This window comes from Aulonocara stuartgranti (assembly GCF_965226115.1).
Source record: "Aulonocara stuartgranti genome assembly, chromosome: 23".
NCBI classification, from domain to species: Eukaryota; Metazoa; Chordata; class Actinopteri; order Cichliformes; family Cichlidae; genus Aulonocara; species Aulonocara stuartgranti.
The window spans coordinates 50,750,681-50,776,486 of record NC_138958.1 but is presented as its reverse complement, the minus strand read 5'-3'; the positions used below and the strand labels follow the sequence as shown (position 1 = coordinate 50,776,486).

General features: G+C 42.0%; 1 protein-coding gene across 5 annotated transcripts in view; it reads left to right on the top strand.

Moving 5' to 3' along the window:
• Window positions 1-25,806, top strand: part of tceanc (transcription elongation factor A N-terminal and central domain containing) — a 42,708-nt gene that overhangs the window by 4,155 nt on the left and 12,747 nt on the right. For 2 of the 5 annotated variants that reach the window (XR_014274751.1, XM_082524579.1), the window contains exon 2: window positions 21,054-21,187. The gene's annotated coding sequence lies outside the window, so the exon portion shown is untranslated. Of the gene's footprint in view, window positions 1-19,701; window positions 20,139-20,777; window positions 20,791-20,986; window positions 21,188-25,806 lie in introns of those variants that run through there. The other 3 variants (XM_082524580.1, XM_082524581.1, XM_082524578.1) reach the window with 3 other exon arrangements.

Here is a 25,806-nt window from a genome sequence, read left to right as displayed (position 1 = left end):
GAAATCAGTTTACAGACATTTTTAAGGAACAGAGTGCTCAGATGGTCTGTTCTGTCTGTGCTACTCCCGAAAGATACTCCTATACAAGGAGGCCTACATAAAATATTCTTTTGAAATATTTCAAGCAGGTGTCAAAACCTTTTTTTTTTTTTTTTTTACCAGTCATGTCCTCTTTGTGCAATGTGTTTACAGATAAGTGATGTTCTGCATCTGGGGTTTATAGGAAAGCAGGAACTGTTTTATAGCATTTTTCTGAACAAAGACACAGAGTGTTGTAAAAAAAAGTCTAGTAAAACATGACACTGTAAAAAAGAGCACACATGTTCTCTTCCCCATAAAGCCAGAGTTAGCGCTCTTGTTGCACAAAATCATAATTACATCAGAGCCCATGGATTGGTAACAGACCGTTAAACAGTTGTACGGGACCCTAATTACACCATCACACTGATGCATAAAAGCACAGCCACACACTGAGCGGGTGTGGGCCCGTATTACAGAGTGCAGCAGGCAGCTCTGCCTGTCTATAGCTTGGGTTGATTATTCCAGACATGCTCTATTAGCCTGGCCCCAGGTGGGGCCTCGATCAATGGTGTTTAAATGATGGTGACGCTCTCCATTGCTTGTGAATGCATTAGCCCTAGCATTGTAGAGAATCAATGTGGCTGCACAGGCAGTAGAGCTCAGTGCAGCACATCACAGAGTGTCAAACTGACTCACTGTGACTTTATGAGGCCCTCCTGTAAATATAATTTCTCACGTGACAACCACAAGTGAGTGTGAATAAAAGCTGGTCCTGCAGGTTACATATAGCCGTGCATGCATGTGTGAGTGCATGCATGATCAACACATGATCGCATGAAGAGATGTGTTGGTGAGTCACCTTGGTGCACTTGTGAAGTGTAAACAGGGAGAAGCTCTCAGCGACTGCTCTCCTGAGGGCTTACCCAGTGCGACAGCCGTGACATTTCCTCAGAGCGCAGAGGCTGTGGCTGCCACGCTGCAGACGCAACACTTCCTCCCTCGCCACGGGCACAGATCTGGGGCACTCTCTGCATCTCCTCTTCCTCCTCCCTGAAGCAGACACCTGACACTTTTGGTTTCTACTTTGCAAAAGAGCAGAGAAATGTTCTGCATTTGATAACTGTGACTCGGTCTACGGTGCTGTTCTGTTTTTTCACTTATGTGAAAAATTTTCAATTTACACAAAATGTTGCAATTTTTACTCTCTAACTTTTTAAACCCAAGGAATGCATTTGCAGCAAAAGGGCACATCGGAAATGATCCCTGAACCCTGATGAAATTTGAAACGACACAGACCGTGGCACCCTGAGACTCTCCGAGGCCAAGCTCATCGCTAGGAGAATGTTGATCATCAGCGTTAATTACCCTCTTAATCCCAGAAGAGATCTGCTTAATTACTGGCCCTTTGCAACTAACAAGCTTTACATGTCATGCCCTTATTTGGGTTTTATTAATCAGCAAGAGACCAACATGAAGCAGCACAGCACAGGAGGCTCAGGAAACCACCTTTCGAAGAAAGAAAGCATCTGCCTGGCTTCACATGCTCACTACCAGTTCTTGTTGTGCTTTTTATAACAGAATCAAGGTTTTACCAGTTGAACCACATGCAGACTGTACACAAGCTTTGGAGCTTGATGGCTGTTACTGAAATCAAATATTCCTTAAGGGTGAAAAAGAACAAGTTTGTGCAACCATGTTTGAAGACAAAAAATCTTTTATGCATGAGCGAACAGCTATTCCTGCCAGTATGATGAGTCACAGAAAAAAGGCGAAATGATGGGAACGACAGCAATCATTTTTACCCAACATTATTACTGGTATTTGTGCAGGACTCCCTGCTGACCACCACATATGTGATCCATCTGTGTACAAGGGTTGATTGCAAAATTGTGTCACTTTTAGTGCAACTATTTTTAGAGCTTTTCTAGAAGTACTATCCTGACCACTTGTGTCCTCTACGATACTTGTTGGATGCATAGGAGGTATAAACCAGTGTGATATGACTCAGTGCTTAGTCAAGCCTCAAGATGAGCATTTTATACTTTGCCAGCTGGTGTTTTGAAATCAGATGTGTTGCGGGAGAGGCGGATAAGACTGACAGTACACACATTCACAAAGTTTACACAAAATAACCAAACATTAACCAGACTTTAAATCATATTTGTAGAAATCAGAAGTTTTCAAAAGCTTGGCAAAAAAGGTTCGTCTTCAGCTTAAGATAAGATCACTAAATCTTTTTGGACCTGGAAACCATCTTTCATACTTTCTACGGTTGGATCTCCTCCTCTGTGAAATTAGCAACCCTCCACCTTTAGTCAGCCTCAGTCTTAGGGGTTTGCACCAGAAAACACCTTTTAATTACTTGGTCACCAATAATTTGCATAAAATGATGGCGACTTGTCTGCAAACATTCAACATTCACTCTCTGAGTGGTAGTGAAACTGGAAAAAGTGCAAATCAAACCAGAAACAGAGAAGTAAATGTAAATGTGCCTTGGCACTCCAGCTAACATGTTAAAAAAGTGCAGGTTTCACTACAACTTGGAGAGTTTGCAAGTGTTTGCAGACAAGTTGCCATCTTCCATGCAAACTACAGGTGACTGTGGCAACCTGTTAGCAACCAAAACAAGTAGGTTTTCAGTACTAATTTCACCTTGCCACCACTGTGAACCTCCAGGAACCACTTGCCAACTAGCTGGAGAATGCACATTTGTCTCTTGTGACCAGTAGTTGCTCAGTGTAACTGGGCCCTTGTTCACGTTACTCTACAACACCACACATCCACAATAATGGCCAAGTTAATGTCATGTCTGTGCAGTGTTGGGAAGGTTACTTTTAAAATGTATTCCATTACAGATTACCGAATACATGCCCCAAAATGTATTCTGTAACGTATTCTGTTACGTTACTCAATGACAGTAACGTATTCTGAATACTTTGGATTACTTAATATATTATCATGCTTTTTACAACTACGTGAATGTACTATTGCTGTGTGATTTATTACTATTACTGAAGGTCCGCGACTCCAAACTGTAGTAAAGGGACCTCTGACTAATACGGCGGGGTCCCTGTCGGCTCGTAGCCGAAAAATAGCTTTACTTTGTTGTGTGGGTCACTTTTCTTGCGAGAGACAGAGAGAGGCGTTGAAAGACTGCTCCAACGGAGCTTATTGTTTTCGGAGGAAAACACGAACACGGTGTACAGTCGAGTCTTAATAGCTTACTTACAACTGGGCTCGTCAGGCTCTCTTCTTGGCTGCAGTGGTTATTATTATATTTACATGCTTCCAGCTCCCGTTTCTGCTCGATGACAACTCGTACCTTTCCACTCCCCTTTCCTGCAAATCTAGCAAGTGCGACTAACGCCAAGTAAAGTGTTGGTGTAGCCAACAAACCCATGTGCCAGCGCACCTGAAACCAGTTAGGGCTTTTGATTTTTATCTGTAGATGTTTGACTTGGAAGTCTTTTGTTGCCTTGAGCCATTATCTTAAGACCCAGATAAGCCTTGGGAGAAAAACAAAGAGAGCGATTAGATAAGTTTCCTCAAGCACTGCCACCTGTGTACGCCTCCACCTAAAACATCTGGAGATCAAACCTATTTATTGTTAAATTCTTCTCTCGCTCCAGCTGAACATGATGCTGAAATGCCCGAGGACTCCGTTTTCAGCCCACAGTGTTTGTGTGGCACAAATGCTGATTGATGATTCAGTTTTAGAAAGGCATGCTGCAGCTTTTCACACTGTCCTGACTCAAACTGTGGGCGACTGAATAAAGCTACTCTTCTCCTGCTGTAATTAAGAGAAGTTCCTGGGCTTTTGCCTCATGCTGCCACTTACACATTAAACCTGGCATGAATGGTATCTCTCAGTAGAGGTGCCAGTGTTGGTCAATTTGTGCCCGTGTTATCAGGGTGGGGTTGCACTGATAATTTAATCTGTCTGGGCCTGTGTGTGTGTGTCTCGTTCAATCTTGCAACAGTACATCTCAGTTGTTCTTGCCTGAAGGAACGTTTATTATTGTGCACATGAGTACAGGAGAGGGATGAATAATGTGCTGTTCATTAACTTTGTTTTGACGCTCCAAGGTTTATGGCATGCACATATTGCTCTCCTCGACATAGCATTCAAAACTGCCTAACCCACTTCAAGGCGTCTCTCAGGCCTCCTCCGAGTGTTACATCATATGGAGTGTGTGACATGAGACTTGCAGAGTTGCTCAAACAATGTTGCTCAAAGGCTATATTGTGCAACACCCAGCCAGGGTCTGAAATTCACACAAACGATCGATCTCAATATGTTTTAATCGAGGGCTCTCTCACGCAGACTCTGATTGAATCTCAGGGTGATAGCACCAGCTCCACACCCGTAATCCACTTAACGTATCTTGCAGTTGCTTGTCACAGTGTTTAGTTTTATTTCCCTTTCTGAGGTCATTTAAGTGGTGATAACAGCTGCTGGTATTGCAGTGAGTCACTCTGGGCCAAGGTCGCCATTAAGCCGTGTCAACAACAGCAAGGCCCAGCATACTTGACGTACAAGGTAAGACAACAAGGAAGCTGGAGCTCTGCCATCATCCGAGAGAGTGCAAATCCAAAGATTAGCCCAGGTGTAAAAACTAATATTTATGGCTCGATGTTTGAAAGATATGTTCTTGTGGCGTTCATAATCTTTTAATGCAAGTGTCAGATTACATTATGATTGAAATTGCCAAAGAAAACAATAATTTTTTGAAAAAATAACCGCAGAGATTAAAACTTGTTCCATGTTTTGTGAATCTGAGGTCAGCTTCTTTCCCGTCAACCACCCGGCACTGTCAAGGACGCCGACACAGACCAGCTTCTGCGGCATCTGAGGAATTTTGATGCCGCAGCACACCACATGTTGTTTTGTCTAAACGAGGTCAACGCTCATGCTGGCAAAACACAATTGTTATTGCTAACAAACAGGTTAGTGAACATAGCCCATTGTCGCCTCCCCCATGAGGATAATATTAACATCTGAAACCTCAAGAACATGTAATAAATAGTTTTCGTGCCTTGAGGGAGAAAACAGTGCGGTTTCCTAAGGCATTAGAAACAAATCTCCAGGACTGGTGCCTGACCTTTGACCCCTGCTTTGGTTCCCAACAGGGATCAACTGAGTATGAGATTCATTATCATTTCAGCAGTTTACAAAACTGGATTTTGTACGTCTCAGCAACCAAACCCGCAGGCCTGCTTGCAGCCAAGATGTGCACAACTTCCTTGGCCTCCTGAATGTCCCAGCATGCCTTTCAGCGTGTGGTTGAATAAGGTCTTTTGTGTGTCTGAGTTTGGCTACACTTTACTTCCTTTCAGTAATGACTTGTGCTCACTGCTTTTTAGTTGGAAAGTTTCAGAGTAAGTTAATGTGATACATGAAACTGTACAAAAAAAAAAGTTTCACCAATTTAAAATGTCAAGAGTTATTTAAAGCAGAAGTTTATACCATTTTCATATGTTGTAGTCATGCCATATGAACTAAAAAAAACAACCCTTCCCTACTCATGTCATGTTTAAATACGTTCAGCAGACAGACAGCTTATCATTTCTACATTTCTATTAACTCTTTCAGGCATCCATGTTTAAACTATTGTGCTATTTCAGCTATTTATCCAATGTTTAGCTGCTAACAGCAATTTAGCAACCAATTCCACTGACTTATGTTGAGCTAACAGTTTTATTTTTACTGTTTGCTAACAATGTCAGCTGTTAAATCATATTTTAAGATGTTAACACAAACTATTACCTGACAGTTTAATTTGCTGGCAGACCTTTAACTAAAGAGTTTACCACTTTTCATTAATCATTTTCACTGTCCATTGTAGTTCAACTCTTTGTTATGTTTAGCTAATAATTCTCTTCATACTGTTAGTAATAACTTCAAGTATTAGCCATAAATTAGCTAGTTATGGTCAGGTTAACAACAGAAGATGACACGTGGCACTGTTTCATTTCATTAACAAAAATTAAACCAAAATGCAAATGCAGTCATATGAAAAGCTAAGTGCACCCTTAATGCTACCATAAGAGTTAAGATGGGAAGTTGCAACCAGATATTGCTAATGAAATAGTAAGTGTGAAGACCTTTATAGTTTTGGTAGTTTGCCTGTCTGGATCGTTCATGGTAACGCAACGCCAAAGAGGCAAGACTTGAGGATCAGCTTTATGGAAGCATCTGTTTGAAAGGTTATAAGAGCATTTTCAAATAATTTGAAGTAAACCATTCTACAGTGAGCAAGATTATTCACAAGTAGAAAGGATTCAAGACAGTTACCATTCTTTCGTTGAGTGGACCCCAAGGTCAGACCATGCAGTGCTCAGAGAAACTGCAAAACCCCAAAGAACATCTCTGACTCTACAGGGCTCATTTAGCATGTTATATGTCAAATTTCATGACAGTAAAGTTAGAAAAAGAAAAGACTGAGCAAATATGGACTGTTTGGCAGAGTTTCCAGGAGAAAGCCTCTTCTGACTAAAAAGAACATGGCAGCATGGCATATGTTTGCAAAGCTCCATCTGAACAAAGCCAAAACCTCTGGAACGACGTCCTTTGGACAGATGAGACCAAAGTGGAGCACCACATTTACACCACCAGAAACACATATAACTGTGAGCACAGTGGTGGAGGCATGATGACTTGGGGTTGTTTTGCAGCCACAGGCCCTAGGCACCTTGCAGTTATTGAGCAGACCATGAGCTACTCTGTATACAAGAGTCAAAGGTAAGGCCAGCTGACAGCTAAAGGTTGGTCCAAATTGGGTGATGCAACAGGACAATGATCCTAAGCACAGCAGCAAACCTGCAAAAAAATGGCTGAAAAAGAAAAGAAATCAACGTGCTGCAATGGGCTAGTCAAAGTCCAGACCTCAATCCAGTTAAAATATTGTGGTAGGACCAAAGAAAGATGGGCCAAAGGTCCACAATGATGTGAGACTTCATGTTTTTGCTGCTAAAGGTGCATCTAGAACAGACTTGGCCAACTCCAGGCCTCGAGGGCCGGTGTCCTTCAGGTTTTAGATCTCACCCTGGATCTACACACCTGAATCAAATGACTAGTTCATTACCAGGCTTCTGAAGAACTTCAAAACATGTTGAGGAGGTAATTTAGCCATTTAAATCAGCTGTGATGGATCAAGGACGCATCTAAAACCTGTAGGACACCGGCCCTCGAGGCCTGGGTTTATACACCACTGATCTAGAAGCTACAGAATAATGGGACGACTTAGTTATGAAGAATTATTGACACACTAATAGATTTTCAAAACATTTTATATCAGTGGATATGCCAGTCTACCATTGTGTCCCAGTCCCATGTGGTTTGAGTCACACTGTCAAAATCTTGCAGCCTGTCTGTTTAATCTTCACTGCAAACTATTAAATATATCTTACCTAATGTGTTTAATTAGAGAGCTTTAGTGCTCCTCTCATTAGAGCCTGTTGTGAAAATGAAATCAATCTAAACAAAGGGGTAACTAATATGGAAACTGATGGTTGGGGGAAATGACTGTATTCTCTCTTTCACTTCTGATACACAATGCTGCTTGTAAACTCTAGGAACCAGGGAGGAAACAGTGGACATTTTAGGTCATCTATTTTTTGCTGTTTTATCACAATAAAAACTGCAGGCTACAGTCAAACCTCTTTTATTGTCAGATAAAGTAGCTCCAGTCACAGACTTAGCAGACTGAGTCACTGATATCGTGCAAGCAATGTAGGTCAACATCCAGTCAATAAAGATAATGACACCAGATTTACTTACAGTGTGTACGTTATAATCTCAATCATAAAGATACAGCCAGTTACTGTTGTTGAGGCCTGGGAGATTATATCTCTGTTTGTGTGCGCACAAACCAACACGTCAGTGTTGTCCTCGTGTTTACAACAAAAGTTCAAAGTATGAGAGCTATTCGTGTGGGCCGGTGAAATGTTCTGTTATGTTGAGTTTTGCAGGTTCCCTCTCGACCCACTGGAGTATCTGTGCTGGTGCTTCTGCACAAGGAAGTCAAGGAGCTGATTGCTCTTCCTGTTTTTGGGTTCAAAGCTTGGGCCAGGCAGCACTCTTTTCTGCCAAGTTTCCACCACCTGTGTATCAAAGGTGAGGCCACGTTGTTCTGAGGTCTGAATTAGTGAATTATGAAGGTTTATGGCCAGAACACTTGTTTATAGTAGCAGATATTTCCAATGAAAACAAGTCATTAGGCACAACAATGAGCCATGAAGGGACTCGTAAGGATCTCTGATTTTTGGGGTACTGCTTCGAAATCTAAATCGTCCAAAATGCTTGCTTTAAAGATTTTAGCCGTTGTTGGGTGAATAGAATCCCAGATGCTTGAGTGCCCCTTGGTTTTAGCAGGGATAAACAGCTGGCCCCTGTGTCTTTGTTGTCTGTTCAAGCCCCCTCCTTGCGTTCAGACGTGTGCCTGCACCCCCCTCCATCCACTCCACCTCCAACGTCGTAAGTTCGACTGGACCCCTGCCCAGGCGAGCACCGACTCACCCTCTTTGTCTGCAGATCTGGCGCATGAGCGGCTCTGGCAACTGGCACGGTGGGCCGAGTTCCAAACGCCACCCACGCCCCTATTGTTCCCCGTGCCCTTTTTTTTACCCCCTAAAAAACTCCCTGCTCTCAAGCGTAGGCATGCCGCCAAGACGGGTACAACAACAATCATGGCGTCAGTGCTCATGTGTAATGCGTGCGCTGCAACTGCCTCATTTGGCACAGCAGCATTGTTGTTACAACAAATTATTCGAACATCTTGAAACCAATGAGATCCCCATTTGCAACATTATTGAATGTAATGAAACATGACATACATGTTGATCTTTTTTTTTTTAAAGTGTTCAAAGGCTAAAAGCCTGTTTACACTCACTATATGACACAAAATAGTGCACACATATAACCAAAACCAAAACCACATGATGCAAAAAAAAGCATCAAAAAATCCCTGGGGAAAGCCATATTTCACCACAAACAACAAGATCTAATGAGGCCTCAAATGTCAACCAAATGTCTGCAATTGTGCAACCTCATAACAACATTCCTCTCCAGAAACATTATGATAAGAGCTGAAGTTTGTTCTTTTTTCCCCTTTTAACTGTAGCATGGATGAATACAGGCAATAAAAAGTGGTACACCACTTGTGCGAAGAGGTGAGAAAACACAGATATCACCTCGTCTTCTGCAATTGCTCTCATCAGAATGTAAATGTTTAGATTGGCAGGAGAAAGCTGAGGTTTCACCCCCACCCCCATCTGTTACACAGCAGATTAGCATTCCGATGGAGTTCGGACCTCGCTGGATGAAGGCGGGGAGAAAACTGATGTGGGCTGGGAGGGAATGTCAGCTGTGAGCTCGAGCGCCCCCGCCATGCCAGGCAAATGAATTCATGAGCAAGACAAATGGTGGTCTGATAACATTTACCCCAGAGGCTCGCTTTTCTTGGGTATTTAATTTAACCAAAGCAGCTGATTGAAGCTTGAGTATATCCCTAACTCAGGGATGTATATGTAAAATCGAACAGACTCCACCATTGCAGCCAAAACAATCACTAGTGGGAGCCAGTGCAGTGAATCCCCACTCAATCCAAACTTTGTTTTTATTTGATTAAGACGGAGTATTTCTCCACCCCGTGGCATTGTTATGAACATTGCTTGGCCCTCGGCTCCAATGAGAAATTTGAGACAAAGCAGAAGTGGATCAACGTGAGAGATGGAGAGAAAGCTGGGTGGGGTGGGGGCGTGTTGAAAGAGGTCTGCCACAATCCCCAAAGAATCCTCTTCTCCTTGTACATCCACCCTCCCCCAGCTTCTCCTCCTCAGAGGTCAGCACGGGGTTGCTTCCCAGAAACAAGCCGACCCTCAATCTCTCTGTCTTTCCCTTACAAATCCACCCAAACACAAGAGCGCTCGTAGCCCCGAGGGCAACAAAAACTGTGCGCCTGATGTAGCTGGATGGTTTACACACAGCTAAGGAATGTTTCAAGTGTGTGTGAGGAGTGATATGTGTCATCTGCAGTGTGTACGGTTGAGGTTCTGTGCGAATTTGTGTGAGGTCCTGTCATCCTTTTTGTTACGGTACACAAAGCTCACTGTCAGATTGCTTACCTGTGTTAGGAAGTCGGTTGTTGGTGTGACTCAAACAACCGCATTTCTGAATAGTTTTCATTGTCAGAGTTGGTGCTCTTGTAAGCTGTTACAAACAAGCAGACAATGCTTGTTGTGGTGCTGAAAGCTTTGTGATAGCTTACAGGATTACTGCAGCTGGTAAACTAACTGCTAACTGAGCAGACTGGAGTAACACCATTTTGCTAGTCACAACAGCTCTCTGGGTCTTTTTGTATTTTGTCTGTAGAAATGTTTTGTTCTTACTCAATATTGTTTCACTGAAGAGGAAACAAAAGCTAGTTAGTGTGCTAGCTAATTAGCTTAACTGTGACCGCAATGCTGATCATTCATTTTCTTTTGTTTTACCTCATTTTGACTTCAGTAAATTCATCTGTTTTAAGCCAAAATAGGACACTGGTAGTTCTTTAATATAGTATTCAAATATCGCTTTAGCTCTCATACTTTCAGGGTGCCTGCTACTATGTGCTATTTCTAGCTAGTTTCTAGCTAGGTAGCACCTTTGACCAGCAATAAATGGTTACAACCTCATAACAATTTAAAGTTTTAGAAAAAATTTATATGACAGGTGTAAATATGGAGAATTAGTCAAAAGCTTCTTTGTATACACCACTGACTTTCCTCCACAGTGTTTTTACTACCATAAAGCCAAAAGAGCGGTAGGGGTTAGGGTTCATGTGAATTTGTAGCCACTTTTTTCAGATTACTCTAACATCATTTATATGAGCAGCAAATTCAGTGTTAATTGCACATTTTTCCATTTGCATTCAAATGTTTGCAAAAGTTCCTAGACTGCAATTGGTGCTGAAGCGATCCCAGAAGCTTGAATTTTCTGGATCATGTGCCAAGTGAATTATTTCCATTCACTCACCATATTTGTGGTCAATTTTGGTTCTCCTTCCATGATGACTGCGTGATTTGTTCTCTGAAAAGTCAACATTGTGTGATGGCTAGCTAGTAGACAACAGGGTTCGTTTACTTCTCCAAACTCACAAAAGTGAACCTTGATATTTAAAAAAGTGCCAATATATAACTGATTATAACAATTACACTGAAGCAAGCTGATGATCCTGTCGAATTCTGATGTTTAAAACACTGAAATAACTGGACCTTTCAGCTATGTGCAGGTAGATATTAACACTCCTTAAAAAGATTTAATTAAAAAAAAAAAAAGCCAGTGCAGAGAAACCTTTAGTGAAATGTTGAGCATGGACAGTTTTTCACTGATTACAGTTTGGTATTGCTATGCTTGGTATTGCTTCCAGTTGCTTTGTAACATTAACATGGTTTAAATCCTGTGCCTATTACAAAAAGCTCTGCACTGTTTTAGCTTCTGTTTGTGTGGTAAAGTTACAAATTGTATTTCTTGGATCATTTTGATTGTTCTTGAAACAACATTCTGATCTTGGGATGTTGAAATGCACCTCTGTTTTTGGATGTAAATGACCTGGGGGCAGATTTCAGTTGCATTCTGGCAGATGAACAACAAATGTGAGCCAGCTATGGTTCAGATGGGCTTTCGGATAAAATATGAGTTTCTAGCCATGGGAGGATTGAGCTTAAACAGGATCATCTCCAATGATCTTAGGTCAACTCTTCATTGTGGCTGATGGTAAACTGAGCATGAAAGCACAGTGACTCTCTGCAGACCCTACGTGAACATCTGTATTGAATCTACCTGTGTAATCTATTGTAGGACAGTATTGTTATGCTAATACTTACCGATGCAGCCTGTAGGCAAAGCTAGGCTCTTGAAGTAATTACCTTCCATTTTCAGTTTTCAAGTACCTAAAATGAATAGACTTAATGCAAACATAGTGGTGTTATCAGTGTAACTATGCAGAACAAGGACTTTGCTAACTTTTGAGTCATGAAAAGGAAACAGTGATAGCTTGATAGGTTTGGTGACATTGTGGGACTCAGTGGAGACAAGTGCAAGAGTAGTTTTAAAGTTCCGCACTAAAAGGGCAATGAGATTAGACAGTGTTGAAATCAAACATCAAGTTTCCCTGACAATGCAAGGTCTGTCAACTCTCCAGCTCCTGATATGGAAACAATAGGGAAACTGGCAGCCTCTCGCATTCCTGCATCCACCAGACAAGTGGCCTAATAGACAGCTCATAGCCATGCGAAACAAATCTATTTTCACATTGATGGGAACAGCTCTGCTAAATGGACTCCTGCTTTTTGTACTTCTGTGTCATATCAGGGCTTGCCCGGGCTCGGCAGCAGGAGCACCCAGTTGCCAGAGGGTTGAAATGCTTTAGCTGGATTGCGAGGCCGGGCTTGGTGCCGATAAATAGGACAACTAGTGCTCCTAGCTACAGTAATGCTGCACATTGGGAGGCTCTCTGAACAGCTATGGCTTAACTTTTTTTTCCCTGTTTCCCCTGAACAGAAAAACATGCTGATACATGTTCCTAACAGCATACAGAGCTTAGGATGCTTTTACGGCTAAGAAGATTTTTCATGTTGGCTTAAGCATAGTGTTTTCATACAAATTGAGTCACTGGAAGCTAGCCTTGGCCAGTAAAGCCAAACAATGCAGAATTTGTTGTATTGCATCATTTTGATGATATGATATAATTGTGTTTTGCCTGCGAAGTATAGGAAAGTAAATCTAGCCACATATTTATTGCTAAATGAGCAAAATCAAGAAGAAGAGTGCATCTTAACTGGCACTACTCCACCGGCACCCACCAGCCTGTCAAAGAAAACACACTGAAACTCAGACACGCTAATCCTCTCTGACAAGATGCTGATCAGATAGAGCAGACTGCAGCCAGATACTTCAGACAAGACATGCAGGCCCTGTCAGACTCATGCAGTGTATGTATGTGTGTGTTTGACTTCAGGCTGGATGTTATGTAACTCATGACTGACAGACAGAAAGAAACACAGTCACACAGATTGGGTTTGAGGTACCCCAGGGCAATACAGTCCAGGTTTTCTGCTTTCTGCAGAGCTGACATGGCTTTCCTACATTTTAAGCATTTATTTGACACCCTCACAGATTGAAATGTTGGCGGAATAACAGGCACGGGTCCCGGCAAGGGCACTAAAAAAAGAGATGAAAAAACATTCGTTTTTATTGAAGTAGCAATAAAATGACTGAAGTTAAAACTGAACTTGCAGTTAAAGGTCTTTTAGAAAATACACTTCTCTATTTTTTTTTTTTTTGAGAACTACAGCCTGCAATTAGCCAGTCTGCTTCTGGTAAGCTAAAGTAATACATTTACAAGCATCTAAAGCTTACATTTTCTATCCAGTTAATCAGTACAGATGCTAAATATATGCAGGATTTCAGGCTAACTGTTTCTTGTGTGTGTGAATGGGTGGATGACTGGTTGTGTAAAGCTCTTTGGGGTGCTTAGGGACTAGTAAAAGCGCGTTGGAAGATGTATATCTGTGTGGGTTCTTTCCAAGCTTCTCAGACAGAAAGGATGATGTTGGCCTTCAAAATAAAAGCTGTTCCTTACTGCTGAAACTAACATGTTTTAAAAATGTCGGCTTCTACTTTGAAGTCAGGCGTTCTTAGTTTCAGGGTTGGTCGGCACTCGTCACAGTTTCACTTAGCAAGTACCGTATTTTTCGGACCATAAGGCGCACTATCGATGAACGGGTCTGTTTTCATACATAAGGTGCACCGGACTATAGGGCGCATTAAGTGAAACAAAACAGTCAGATAAGTCAAACTTTACTCAACTCATTCTTCTAGATTCCTCCACTTCTGCTCTATTCCCATGTTGTTGCAGTATATTAATGACTAACCTCGTATTGTGGATGGATTAGCTCGGTGGTTCTCCTGATTGAAGTTTGGTCCGTTTACAGCATCCTGCCATGCGATTGCATTTGTCCCTCACATTAACTTTTATAGAGTGGAAAAAAGTTAGCATTTATCCTCCAGCTTCACTGTGTTTATGTTATGCTAACATAGCTGTGTCGCTAGCGATCATTATATACCAGCTAGCCCAACTTCAGTAATGTTACAAAAGTCACTGCTGTTTAGTTAAGTGATAGCCGAGCTGTACGTTTGAATTTTCTCAGAAATCTGTCAGTCAGAACATGCTATATCATGTTTAGGTGGTAACCAGCGAGCTAACTTCCTGCTGTGTTCGTTTGACTTGGGACCTGAAGCAGACGGAGTTTAAGACCCAGATTACTCCACGAGGCTCCTGACTACGGTAGCTATAATGCTCTGACAATCCATCAAGCGGTGCGGCTACGTAGCTTACCAAAGTCGTACTAAAGCATTTTTTGACAGATTTGTGAGCGCCGTGTACCACATAAAATTGGTTCGAGGTCAGTAAGAACAACCAGAATTCATACATAAGGCACAGATTATAAGGTGCACTGTTTTGAGAAAATTAAAGGATTTTAAGGGCACCTTATAGTCTGAAAAATACGGTACCGGGCAAGTGTTTGCTGCCAAGTTGGTGTCTGCTGTACAAACTACAGGTGACCACAGCAAACTGCTAGCAGTCAAAGTAATTGCAGGTTGTTGGTTTTTAGTGCAGCATTTATCTTTTTATCTTTTATATATCTTTAGTGCAGTTCATATCTCTGTTTGAGATTAATTTTACCCAATGACAGCAAGCAAGAACCTACCAACCAGTCCGGGAATATTAATTTTTTACCAGCAGTTGTTGCAAACCAGTCTCTAGGCCTGTGTTACTGAGGCCTAAAGTAACCCACTAAGGTACTGGAACTAAGGACTGGAAATAAATAACCTGGTTCTTCTAAAAGATAATTAGGGAGGCTCGGTATTTCAGTTTGCATGAGCTTTGCATTTGATTGATTCAGAGTAAAAAAAAATGCTTTATATTTATACACGTGCTCTTTAGCTGCGCTTCACTTAAACCTATGTTTAAGTCCACCACTTCAGGTCTTGTCTTGTTAAGTCAGTACTCTCCAAAAGCCCCATTTCTTTTAGTGTGTCAACTTTTGGAAGCCTCCTGAAGGTCTGTGCTGTCTGTACTTTATGTACATGTTTTCCCTGTAGCAGAAAGAAATAGACAAAAAGCTGATGTCAGCTACAAAGCATTTAAAATCTGCAAGTGAAACAGGCAAAATCTGTGGTACCTTCTGAACTGTAATAACACTTTTTTTTTTACTTTGAAGTGCAATAGTCTTTGAAGTAGAGTGCTGTCTCGACAATCAGTAAGGAAGTTTATATATGGTTAATATGGAGAGCTGCAGTATTTTTATCTACTTCCTATTTTTAAATATGCAGTCTGTAATTAACAGCAAATTAAAGTGGTAAAACCCATTATTAGGTCTGTTTGTTCCTGAAAGAAGAGACAAACCTCACCCTGTAATTCATTGTCTGCGTGTCCTAAACACGAGTTTTCCATTGAAACAACTTGTCTGGTCACTTTTGAAGTCATGCTACAGTATGTGCAGCATTGTGATGGAGATTTATAGCCTTCATTCTGCATTCATTCAGCAGGTTATAGCACTGTACTATCAAGTCTGACAAAAGGTTGAAATCTGTAATAAAACATGAGTGCCACGAGTGGGAGTGGACAAACCTATGAGGAATTGAAAACTTGTGGTTATAGCACAAATGTAAAGGTCACGGGAAAGCGGATCTCCTCGCAGACAAAAGGCGAACAACTTGTTTTCATGGGAACTGGAGTAGCAGTGGGTACGCTGTGTTTTGTTTGCTGGGTCTAGAGTACAGTTACAAAACCACTATGTAAACTTCCTCTAAATCAAATTGATATTGTGATGTGGTTTGGGTTTGCGCTAAATGGGTGAGAACCATTTTAGGATGTTTCTCGAGATCCTATTTTGGTGACTTTTCAGCTTAAGATCTAAAAAAATCCCCACTTATTCATATTATGGATGCAAAGTTATTTCTCATTCCTGATGTTGATAATGTTTAAAAATCTGTGTTTGTGTTCCCATCCTCAGCAACTTCCCCTCAGTTATGAGAATTTTGATCCAAGGATTACAGCTCATCTCTGTCAGGCAACTGCATCAGCCAGCGACGGCCTTTTTAATAAACATACAAAGGAAGAAGAGCAGGACTGACTTCACTACATTAGCAGATTGCAGACTTAAATAACACTCCCCTCCATTTATCAACACCACGTTGTCATGGAGATGTTCACCAGGGCCAAAAGTGAGCAGATGGCTCGAGAAATCGATGGCTGAGACTCAAACGAGCTGATCCGCTGATTTGCTTCAGACCCAGGGGGAGAGTGTTTGGGCTCGCTCTCAGCTTGTGTTTGTGCCGCCGTGTGTGGGTGTGTGTCTTTGCAGTGCGAGCTGGGGTCAAACGTGTACAGGCCTGCCACAGTCACCCAGAGCATGAGATTATTGTCTTTTACCTCTACTTTTGTCTGACATTTCAGATATTTCCACTAAGGGTGCTTGGAATGAGACGTTCCCAACATGAAATCAACACTATACACATTTAATGGTTGCTTAAACCTGAAGAAATATATATTTTTTTGCCTTTAAAAGTTATTTTTAATGACAAATGTGAATACTTGGCTCTTTATGTTGCTTCTGGCAGTTAGCTGGGGAGACCTATCCATGCTTTCAGCCATGCCTGTAGGGCAGGGTCACATGATGGCTGGGCTTTACAGCCTAGTCTTATTCAATCACCACAACATGACCCATGAGAGATAGAAAGCTAACCCCAGCTAAATGTTTATATAATACCTCATTGTGGAAGAGCTGCCAGCGACTGAGCAAAACATTAGCAGGCCTTTCGAGCATCTTTGTTTTGTCTGGTAGCTAGCTGGCTTATCAGCTCCCTCTTAACAAGTCATATACAAAGTGAAGCACAATGGTCTCTCAGATATTGTAAACACGGGGCTAAAATTAATTCAAATGGAGGAAATCACTGTTTTTCACCTGCCTGCCAGAGGCCCAAATGATAAAATACTCAGTTTGACTAAATTCAAGCATCCAGTTGGAGACAACCAAGTAAACAAGCAATCATCTTCACCTGAAATGGCTTTTTAATATGTCTTTAGTCATGTCCTTATGCAATATGTAATCCTGTCCCAAGTGTTCATTAGTAACTTTGTTCCGTTTATGCTTTTACCTGCAAACACAATTTTTAAAGCTTTTATTTTGAAAAATACAGTGCTTTTTGCAGCACAAATACGAGTATTATTATCAATGGAGTTCAGAGAGAGAGCGAACAGTCGGTCAGACAGACAGTCTGCCCTTAATGCAACTTTCCAATATTACCCATAATCCACCGGGATGTATCTGTGCAGGCCAGTCCAGTTATCGTGCTCAGAAGCAGCCAATCAGACCTCATCTTATGTAATCCCTGCATTCATCTAGCAGCACAGCGCAGGCTGACAAATTGTGGAGGAGAGGTGTGCATGTGGGTGCGCGCACGTGCGCACACACACACACACACACACACACACACACACACACACACACACACACACACACACACACAAATGCAGTTAACCCATCATTTTCCCTTTGAACTACACTACGCTTTTTCTCACTGTCCATCAAGACATATTCATCTCTTCTTCTATTCTTTAGTATTTCAATCCTTTGACACACACACACACACACACACACACACACACACACACACACACACACACACACACACACACACACGCACACACTCAATCCAGACCAGAGTAATTTGAACATTCCTCCTCCGCGAGCCAGCGTCTCCTGCTGCACATTCCTCAGACATTAGACTGAGCCGCTGCAGCAGATGGGAATTACTGTAACCGCTTCTGTTCCACTTATGTCATCACACACATCGTATGTGAATTAAGAGTGAAGTATAAATTACCGCATGTTTGGGATGTTTTGAATGACGATGGTGTTTTGTTGATGCTGTGAGGTGGTAATGTGCGCTGCATGGCGAGGAATGTGGAAAGTAAAACTGCTCTTTATTATACAGCCGGGGGGATTATGGCAGTAAAATTGTTTAATGGATTATTCTGGCCGCAGCAAAACTGAAGCCCATTTTCCAGCATGCACTCCCTCCCTGCTCTAAATCTTTGAATATGTTTACATGCTAATAGCAGAGGCACAGCTATCCTGTGGCTTATTTTCCTACATCTTAAAGGCTTTTTTGCCTACATGTTCATTAAAGTTGTGCATGGCCACAAATAAAAAACATGAAAAAGAAAAAAGATGTCCGGCGATAAGTTGCACAGTTTCACCTGCAGCTCTCTTCACCAATAGGAGGTTGGGTTTAGGTGCAATTAACTCAAACCTTGTGCTAGTTAAACTCTTATAGCCTAACTTGTTGTATCGCACCCTGTAATTTACAAAGACGGGAGGCAGCTTTCAAATGTGGGGCTTTTATCTTCGACACTGTTACGCCTGCTCCTGTGGTATTCAGCTGATGACACTCCCCCATGATTCTCTCTCTTCTTTCCTTTTTTTTTTAGCACTGGACAGCAATGTTGGAAAGCCAGCTTGTGCTAGCTGAAGCGACTCAACCCCGTGCCCTCTGAACCATCACCCGCCTCCTCTCCTGTCTTCCCTCTGCTCCTTCACTGCCAGTTATTCTTGTTTCCCGTCTCTCACTGTACAGTGTTAACACACCCATGGCGGGAAACGCCATTGTCTTATTGGGGGAGGAAGGGGCACTGTTGGTTGCGGACAACAGCCAGCCAACAAGAAGACCCCCTGCTGCGACAGCTGCCGTGCTGTTCCACTGATCTGTGGGCATTCCTGCTCATTAGCAGTCTTTGTTGTTCATTTTGTGCGTGTCTGTGTGTGTGTGTCTGTGTGTGAGTGCGCACAAAGCTGGGTGATGAATTGACTGTGGCAGGTAAAGTAAGAGGCGCAGGATGAATATGCATTAGACTTCCCAGAAAGCCAGAAAATTTCCCATCGCTGGGACTGAAAACAAACTTCACAGCAGGTGTGCCGAGCACAGAGCTCTTATTAAGTCCTCCTAACAGTCTGAACTCTCACTCTTTGTGACCACACCTGAGCTCAGGAGGTCACTTCTCGTGTTTTTGTGACGTGGGCGTTGAAAAACGAGCTCTCTCCTTTTGTGCGTTGTGTGGAACACACGTCCAGGCTCAGATTTGTCGTTCTTACCTCATGTTTTCACTTTTGTGCCAAGTGCCAGCGTGCAGCCTTATTTGGACACGAACGAACATGCTCCCATTTTCAGGAATTTTCTTAATGTGTCCCTTCTTCTGTGGTAATCGATGCCATGATAAGACGTACTTCTGGCTCAGAATCTCCTGGGGAAAAAGAAAGAGGAAGAAACAAAGCTCACCGAAAACCAAGCAATGCTAAATATATGCTTATCTTCCTCACTGTTTGCAGAAAGGAGGAACCTCCATTAAGACTCTCTGCGTGTTTTTAGTGAAAAGCTTTCATTCTTCACACATTTTTAATGTGAAAACTGCAGGTGAGGGTATGACTGCAATATTTACAACACCCTGGTGCTGGGTGGCAGGAATGAATTAAAGGTAAAAGGAAAACAGGTACGCGCGCTGCAGCAAATTATCCACCTCAGTCTCAGCTGGTTGTTGGATTTTAAAGCAAGTATTGAAGGTTTTCAAGCATGAGCTCACCTCTAAAGAATGTGGGCTGCCCCTTCCTCTGTTACACTGAAACCAGCCAGATAACCTGCCCATTACAAGGACAATATGCTACCACATCAAGAGGGAATTTTTCTCTCTCTACCACACATCTCTGAGCTGAGGAACCTTTGTATTTGGTACAGAGAGCAGCCATTGTTTCAGGAATGTGGGAGGGATGATGTGTTTTTTAAGGCGAGGATATGAGCTTGGAGCCCTGAAGAGTCCTCCAACAGCGTGCAATTTTTTGTGGTCGTCAAAATGGAAATGCAAACAACAGGAAACTTGTTTCCCAGTCTGTTTGTTATGATAAGGTTATCTGTTATCAGACTGCATATGGTGCTTAATGTCTGCAGTTTCTCTCTAATATGTCGGCCTGTTTTTTTGTCACTGTTTTTTGGTGGAGGTGGTTTTAGTTCTGCCGTTGTAAGTATAAACACGCCTGACATGGAGCTGACTCATAGCTGGTCATAGATCATACTTAGTGACCTTTGGGACAAACATTATTAACAGTTTATAGCTACAGTACGAGCACCGAGCCAGGTGAACTATATACTTTGGAAGTTGCCAACATTTATCTAAATACACTGGAAAGAAGCTCCCCTGTTAAATTACACAAAAGTATTAGCAGCTGGCTTTGCAAGCTAACAAGGGGCCCAACTATGGACAAGCATTGCAAACTAGCTGAGGTTATAAAAGGTGGCGCCTACCGTAATCTGATCTATAAAAACATGTATTTTACTTTGCTTCACACAACATATGCTTTGCAGTATAATGCTTATATGTTATGTTCCCATAGAAACACTGTATTATACTGTTTACAGCAACAACATTTACAGCATTTTCTCACAGTGCGTCTAAATAATTTTACCACAGGTGTTATTTCAGTCATAGAAGGAAGTGTCCCACAACAATAACACCTCATCGCTAATGACGAATAAAGGTTGCCTTATGGTCAAGCTAGCTAGTTCATGCAAGGCATTATCTGACAGCATGTGAAAGCAAAGATATTTAAAGGTGTTGTGAAAGTGGAGTAAGATGCACCTGCAGCTGAACAACAGAAATCCCACTTTGGCAGGTGTTTCTTTTCTGTGCTGACTTTTTGTGAACATGCATCATCGTTTTCAAGTATAAACTTGTTTGTCTTATTTGTGTTCTGACTGCTATCTTAGCGTTTTGGCAGATATGAGCTCCATGCGTCTTAAGTTATTTATATGTTTTTAATTTGCAAAAGAAGAACAAACATTAACACTTGTCACTTCTTTGCTTTGTAGGTTGAGACAGTTCAAAACTGATAATAACAACGTGGAACATCCCTGTCTTTGTGAATTCTGATAACAGGGAGGAAGAGGATGGTGAAGAGTTTCTGAATGAGAACTGAGAGCGACCTTTCTCCTTCTCGAAACCCTCTGCACTTCTGCAATTGCCCTCGCCAAGGAGGAAGTGGGAGCGCTGACTTCCTGCTGCTAACACAGGTGGGCGGGGATAAGGGGGGGCAGACCCTACTTCATCATGGGTCCCTTTACCCAGAATCCATCGCGTGGATTCAAGCAGCAGAAAGGCAGGAAGTGTGACCCAGGCTTGATAACAGCGGGGGCGGCTATTTCTGAAAACGGCGAGCACAGAGCAGACAAGGAGGTGTCTGTTCTGCTTCCTGTTGGTTGTTTTGTCAGATGTGAGCGGCTGAATGTGTCTTTATGTGTCAAAATGAACTGTTTGTGCTCCGAGGTCACCATACTCAGTGACAGACAGAGAAACCTCTACATGGGCACCGACATGAGTTTGCATGGCAGATTTTGCACTTTCTTCACATTAACACATTTTAGCCACAACGCTTGAGCAGAGGAAGAGCAGCTAAGGTAGCAATGAGTCCTGTCTGTGTTGCAAAGACTTCAGGCTTCAAAATGGCGGCCTTGATAACCTCCAGATATTGTTATTCTGCGTTCACGCTGTGCTTTAAAGCCTGCTGCTGACTCCAGATCAGTCTTTGATAAAAACCTGATGTGGAATTTTGGCCTTCGCCGCCCTCTTTCCTTCCTCCCCCCCCTTTCCTGGGATGCCAAATAAGGCCAGGTTGCCACATCTGCTGAAACTCGAGGGCTGCTTTGTAGCTGCCTTTCAGAGTCTCCACATGAGACCGAAAGAATGAGACAAAAGGGGAAAAAAAGTTTGGTGTTTGTGCGTTTGCCCTGCTGACTTGATCGCGTTCTTTTACTATGAAAGCCATGACATCATCTGGTTTCTTTTTTCTCCCTCTCCTCTATCGTTCCCTCGTTTAAATTCTCCTGCACTTTTTTTTGCTTTCATATGTTCACTGTTATGTAAGTCTGTCGAGGCAGCCAGGGTGAAATTGTGAACCTTTTTTTTGCCTTGTGCAGACAACATTTCCCCTTTTCCACCCCTGGCCACAGCTGCTGTTTCACGGACTGTCAGAGTGCGCACAATTAACCCAACAGTCTCCACATGTCTTTTCTTGAGCTTATGCGACGAAATAAGATGGCCTAAAATGGTCATTTAGTAAGTCTCCAGAGCTGATGTAAGTGCCTGGATTTAAAGAGGTTATAAGATAGTTTGATTTTAATGTTAAAAGAAGTTGATATGAGAAGCAACCGAGGCTGGCGTGAAGATTGAAGTACTGCATCTTGCTGCTTTGATAGACTTTTGTGCGGAGACACGCCTGTGAGACAACACTGAGACAAAATGTACATTTTCTGTCACGATGCAAATGTGGTGGCGTCAGCAAAAATGAATAAGCTGCGTTATTCCTCCCTGCTTGCAACTATTTCCACCTGATTTTAGTAAAACAAGCCCCGGGCTGGATATCTATACACCATCTTCCTGTCAAGTGTTACTTCCTCAAAGCTGTGTGTGACTGTGTGTGCGTGTTTTTTTACTCTAAAGTTCCCCTTTTGGAATGAGAGAAGCGCCGCGTGTTGCCTCAATGCGAGGAAGTGAGACGCAATGTTGTGGTTTACCTCAGCTCAACCAAGTAGCTCAGCACTCAGTTCAAAGCCAAGGAGATTAAAAGGAGCATGACCTGCACTCTGTCTTCAGATGTCGCCTCCTCCCCCTGCTCGGTGTGTTATTGTACCAGTTCCATTGTAAGAGCAGCTTTCATCCCCTGAATAGATTTTTATCTGCAGACAAGATTCGCCTCCTCCGTTTGACACGTCTTCATATCCAGAGGTGTGGACTCGAGTCACATGACTTGGACTCGAGTCAGACTCGAGTCATTAATTTTATGACTTTAGACTTGACTTGAAAAAATGTTCTAAGACTTGTGACTTGACTTGGACTTTTACACCAATGACTTGGGACTTGAATTGGACTTGAACCGGTTTACTTGAAAAGACTTGATATTTTACCCCAAATATAAAATTTAACATGCATATTATATAGAGATTGAAAATGTGACGTCATTCACGGGTAGAACCGCAAAGGATTCTGGGAACTCGTGGCAAGCGGTACTAGCGCACGCAGGCTTTCAATTAAAATCAGTTACACAGCGATAAAAAGAAACACAAAAATGTCAAGAAGCTGTTGTATTATTAACTGCAATAGCTGGTCGCATGACAGCCACGGGAAGCCGACGGGTAAAGAGATCGGTTGTTATCGGATTACGTCGTGGAAGAGAAATTGTTCGAGCCATGTTTCCGAAGTAACAAAGAGGCGACGGATGGCCTGGATTGCAGCCATTCAAAGATCAAATATAACGTCCCAGAACACTCCAGCTCACAGGTTAGTCTGCTCCAAGCATTTACACAAAGGTCAGAGTTTTTTAGTAGTTAATACGTCACTTTCATAACATAATTGGTGATATAGGTTACAAGCAAGTCTGGCGCTGAACAGAAATTGTCGCGCTATGCTCCTTTATTTATTGTGCATAAATAGTGAATTGTCCTGACACAATATTGCGTTTCGCTTCTGTTATTATGGTACATTGACAAAAACATATACTTTTATTCACAGGATAAAACAGGTTTTTTGTATCACTAATTGCCCGGTACGATTACAGCATACAGTATTATTGTCACTGCTACATTTCTGTGATGCTACCAGAAATTATTTCCACTACTAATTAATTACCGTTGAGCTCAAAGGTCCTATTAATAAACGGTTAACGAATGTGTATTTATGAAGACGATTTGTGAGACTGGTAAACTTATGATACGTACGATGGTCTTTACTTTCTACACGGTGCATTTCAAGGTCCTGCACCCATCCGTCGGTAAACTGTACCTGGGCTTGTTGCAGTGACCGGAAGTTACTAAACTTCATGAGTGTATGCACTCACTCCAAGAACTGTATGATTATAAATATGCATATAAATATGCTAAGATGAGATAGCTGACTTCATCTAACTAGCAAATGTTGTCCAGGCTACGTTGGTGATACAGTTTTTTTTAATGTGTATGATATTTTTGTCATGCGATTTTAAAGCCGGTCCTACAACCGCATCCAAGAATAACATGCAGCTTATCTCAGAACTGTCGGTGAAAATTATTCTTGGAGCTAGGTTTAATTGAGCTGCATTTTAAAGAGGTGCAATTTCACAATTTGTGTATATTTTCTAAGTTCACTATTTTGTCATGTGTTGAGAAAAACACAGATTTTAAAATTACATGGTCTAATATTTACATTTAGCATAACTGCAACATTATTTTTTCGTTGTTTTTTTTTTTTAAAGACTCGAAAGGACTTGAAATTCAAAGTTTCAGACTTGTGACTTGACTCGGACTTTTACACCAGTGACTTGAGACTCGACTCTGACTTGCCTGACATTACTTGAGACTTGACTTGAGACTTGAGGATAAAGACTTGAGACTTACTTGAGACTTGCAAAACAATGACTTGGTCCCACCTCTGTTCATATCACACTACACATTCCACACCTTCAGCAGTGCAGAGGTTAACTATTCGTAGAACTGACAGGACTGAAGGAGACACGACTTTCAGACAGGCAGTCATCAAATGCGTGAGTTGGAGGAGTCCAGATTTAAGGGTGTGTGCTTGGAGAGGTTTGTTTGACCTGTGCACAGCAAGCCTTTACGCCTTTATCTTCAATTTGGTGAAACGCACTCTGGGCTCTTGACTAGAATTAAAGTGGCTGAACCTGAAATTGGAGGTTAACTTGGGACAAAAATGCCATTATCTGTCTGAACTAAAAGTACAGTCCTGACTGGATTTGTTTGGTGCTTCCAAATATACAGGCATGAACACAGCTCTGCAAAATTGTGCTGATGTCATCAGGTATCTTCAAGCTCACATGAATTTCCCATAAAGTTTCCAGTTTCATCACGTGTGGATGAATGTTCATTACCTGCGTGTGAATGCCTTTGGTGACTTTTTTAACATTATGAGCAGGTATCATCACGGTTTTCTGCTAAACCAAAACAAGTTTTAGTTCCTGAATCTAACCACGCAGCGGGTGACTAAGAGTCCACATGGGACACGAGTCGAGGTTCAACGAGTCAGTCTTACTGTTTGGTAAGATTGGTTTTGCATATCTGGTGTTACCTGATCCAGTCTTATCACAAAAAAACATCTAAGAAGTTTTCCATTTAGATACCTAGCAGATGATTGGCTGAACCATGTGTCTGTCACCATCTAAGCCTTAAATGTTAGCTTATTCCTTATCTTTGTAATAAGAGCTCACCTTCAAAAAAAAAAAAAAATCCTAGCAACATAAAACATGAACTGCAGCCTTATTGGCCAGTAGTTCCTTGTAGAATGCTGATTGGTCCAAACTCACTGTGGTTTGGCAAATGTGTAGGTTGGCGTCTAGCAACATGGATTTCCTTGCAACTGATCTTATAAATACTGTGTTAATTCCGCAATGCTTCATCCCCTCCTGTTTGTTTTCAGCGTCTGTTATTGCTGCAGTCGGTACATCAAAGACATCCACACTTTGCTAACACTACAGTCATGTGACTCTTAGCAGCCTTGGCCCAAATTAGGTCACACAAAAGGACGATGATCCCAAGCAGAGCTGCAAAGATACAACAGAATGTCTGAAAAAGAAAAGAATCAAGGAATTGCAATAACCCAAACTTCAGACCTCAAGTAGAATGAAATGCTGTGGTGGGACCTTACA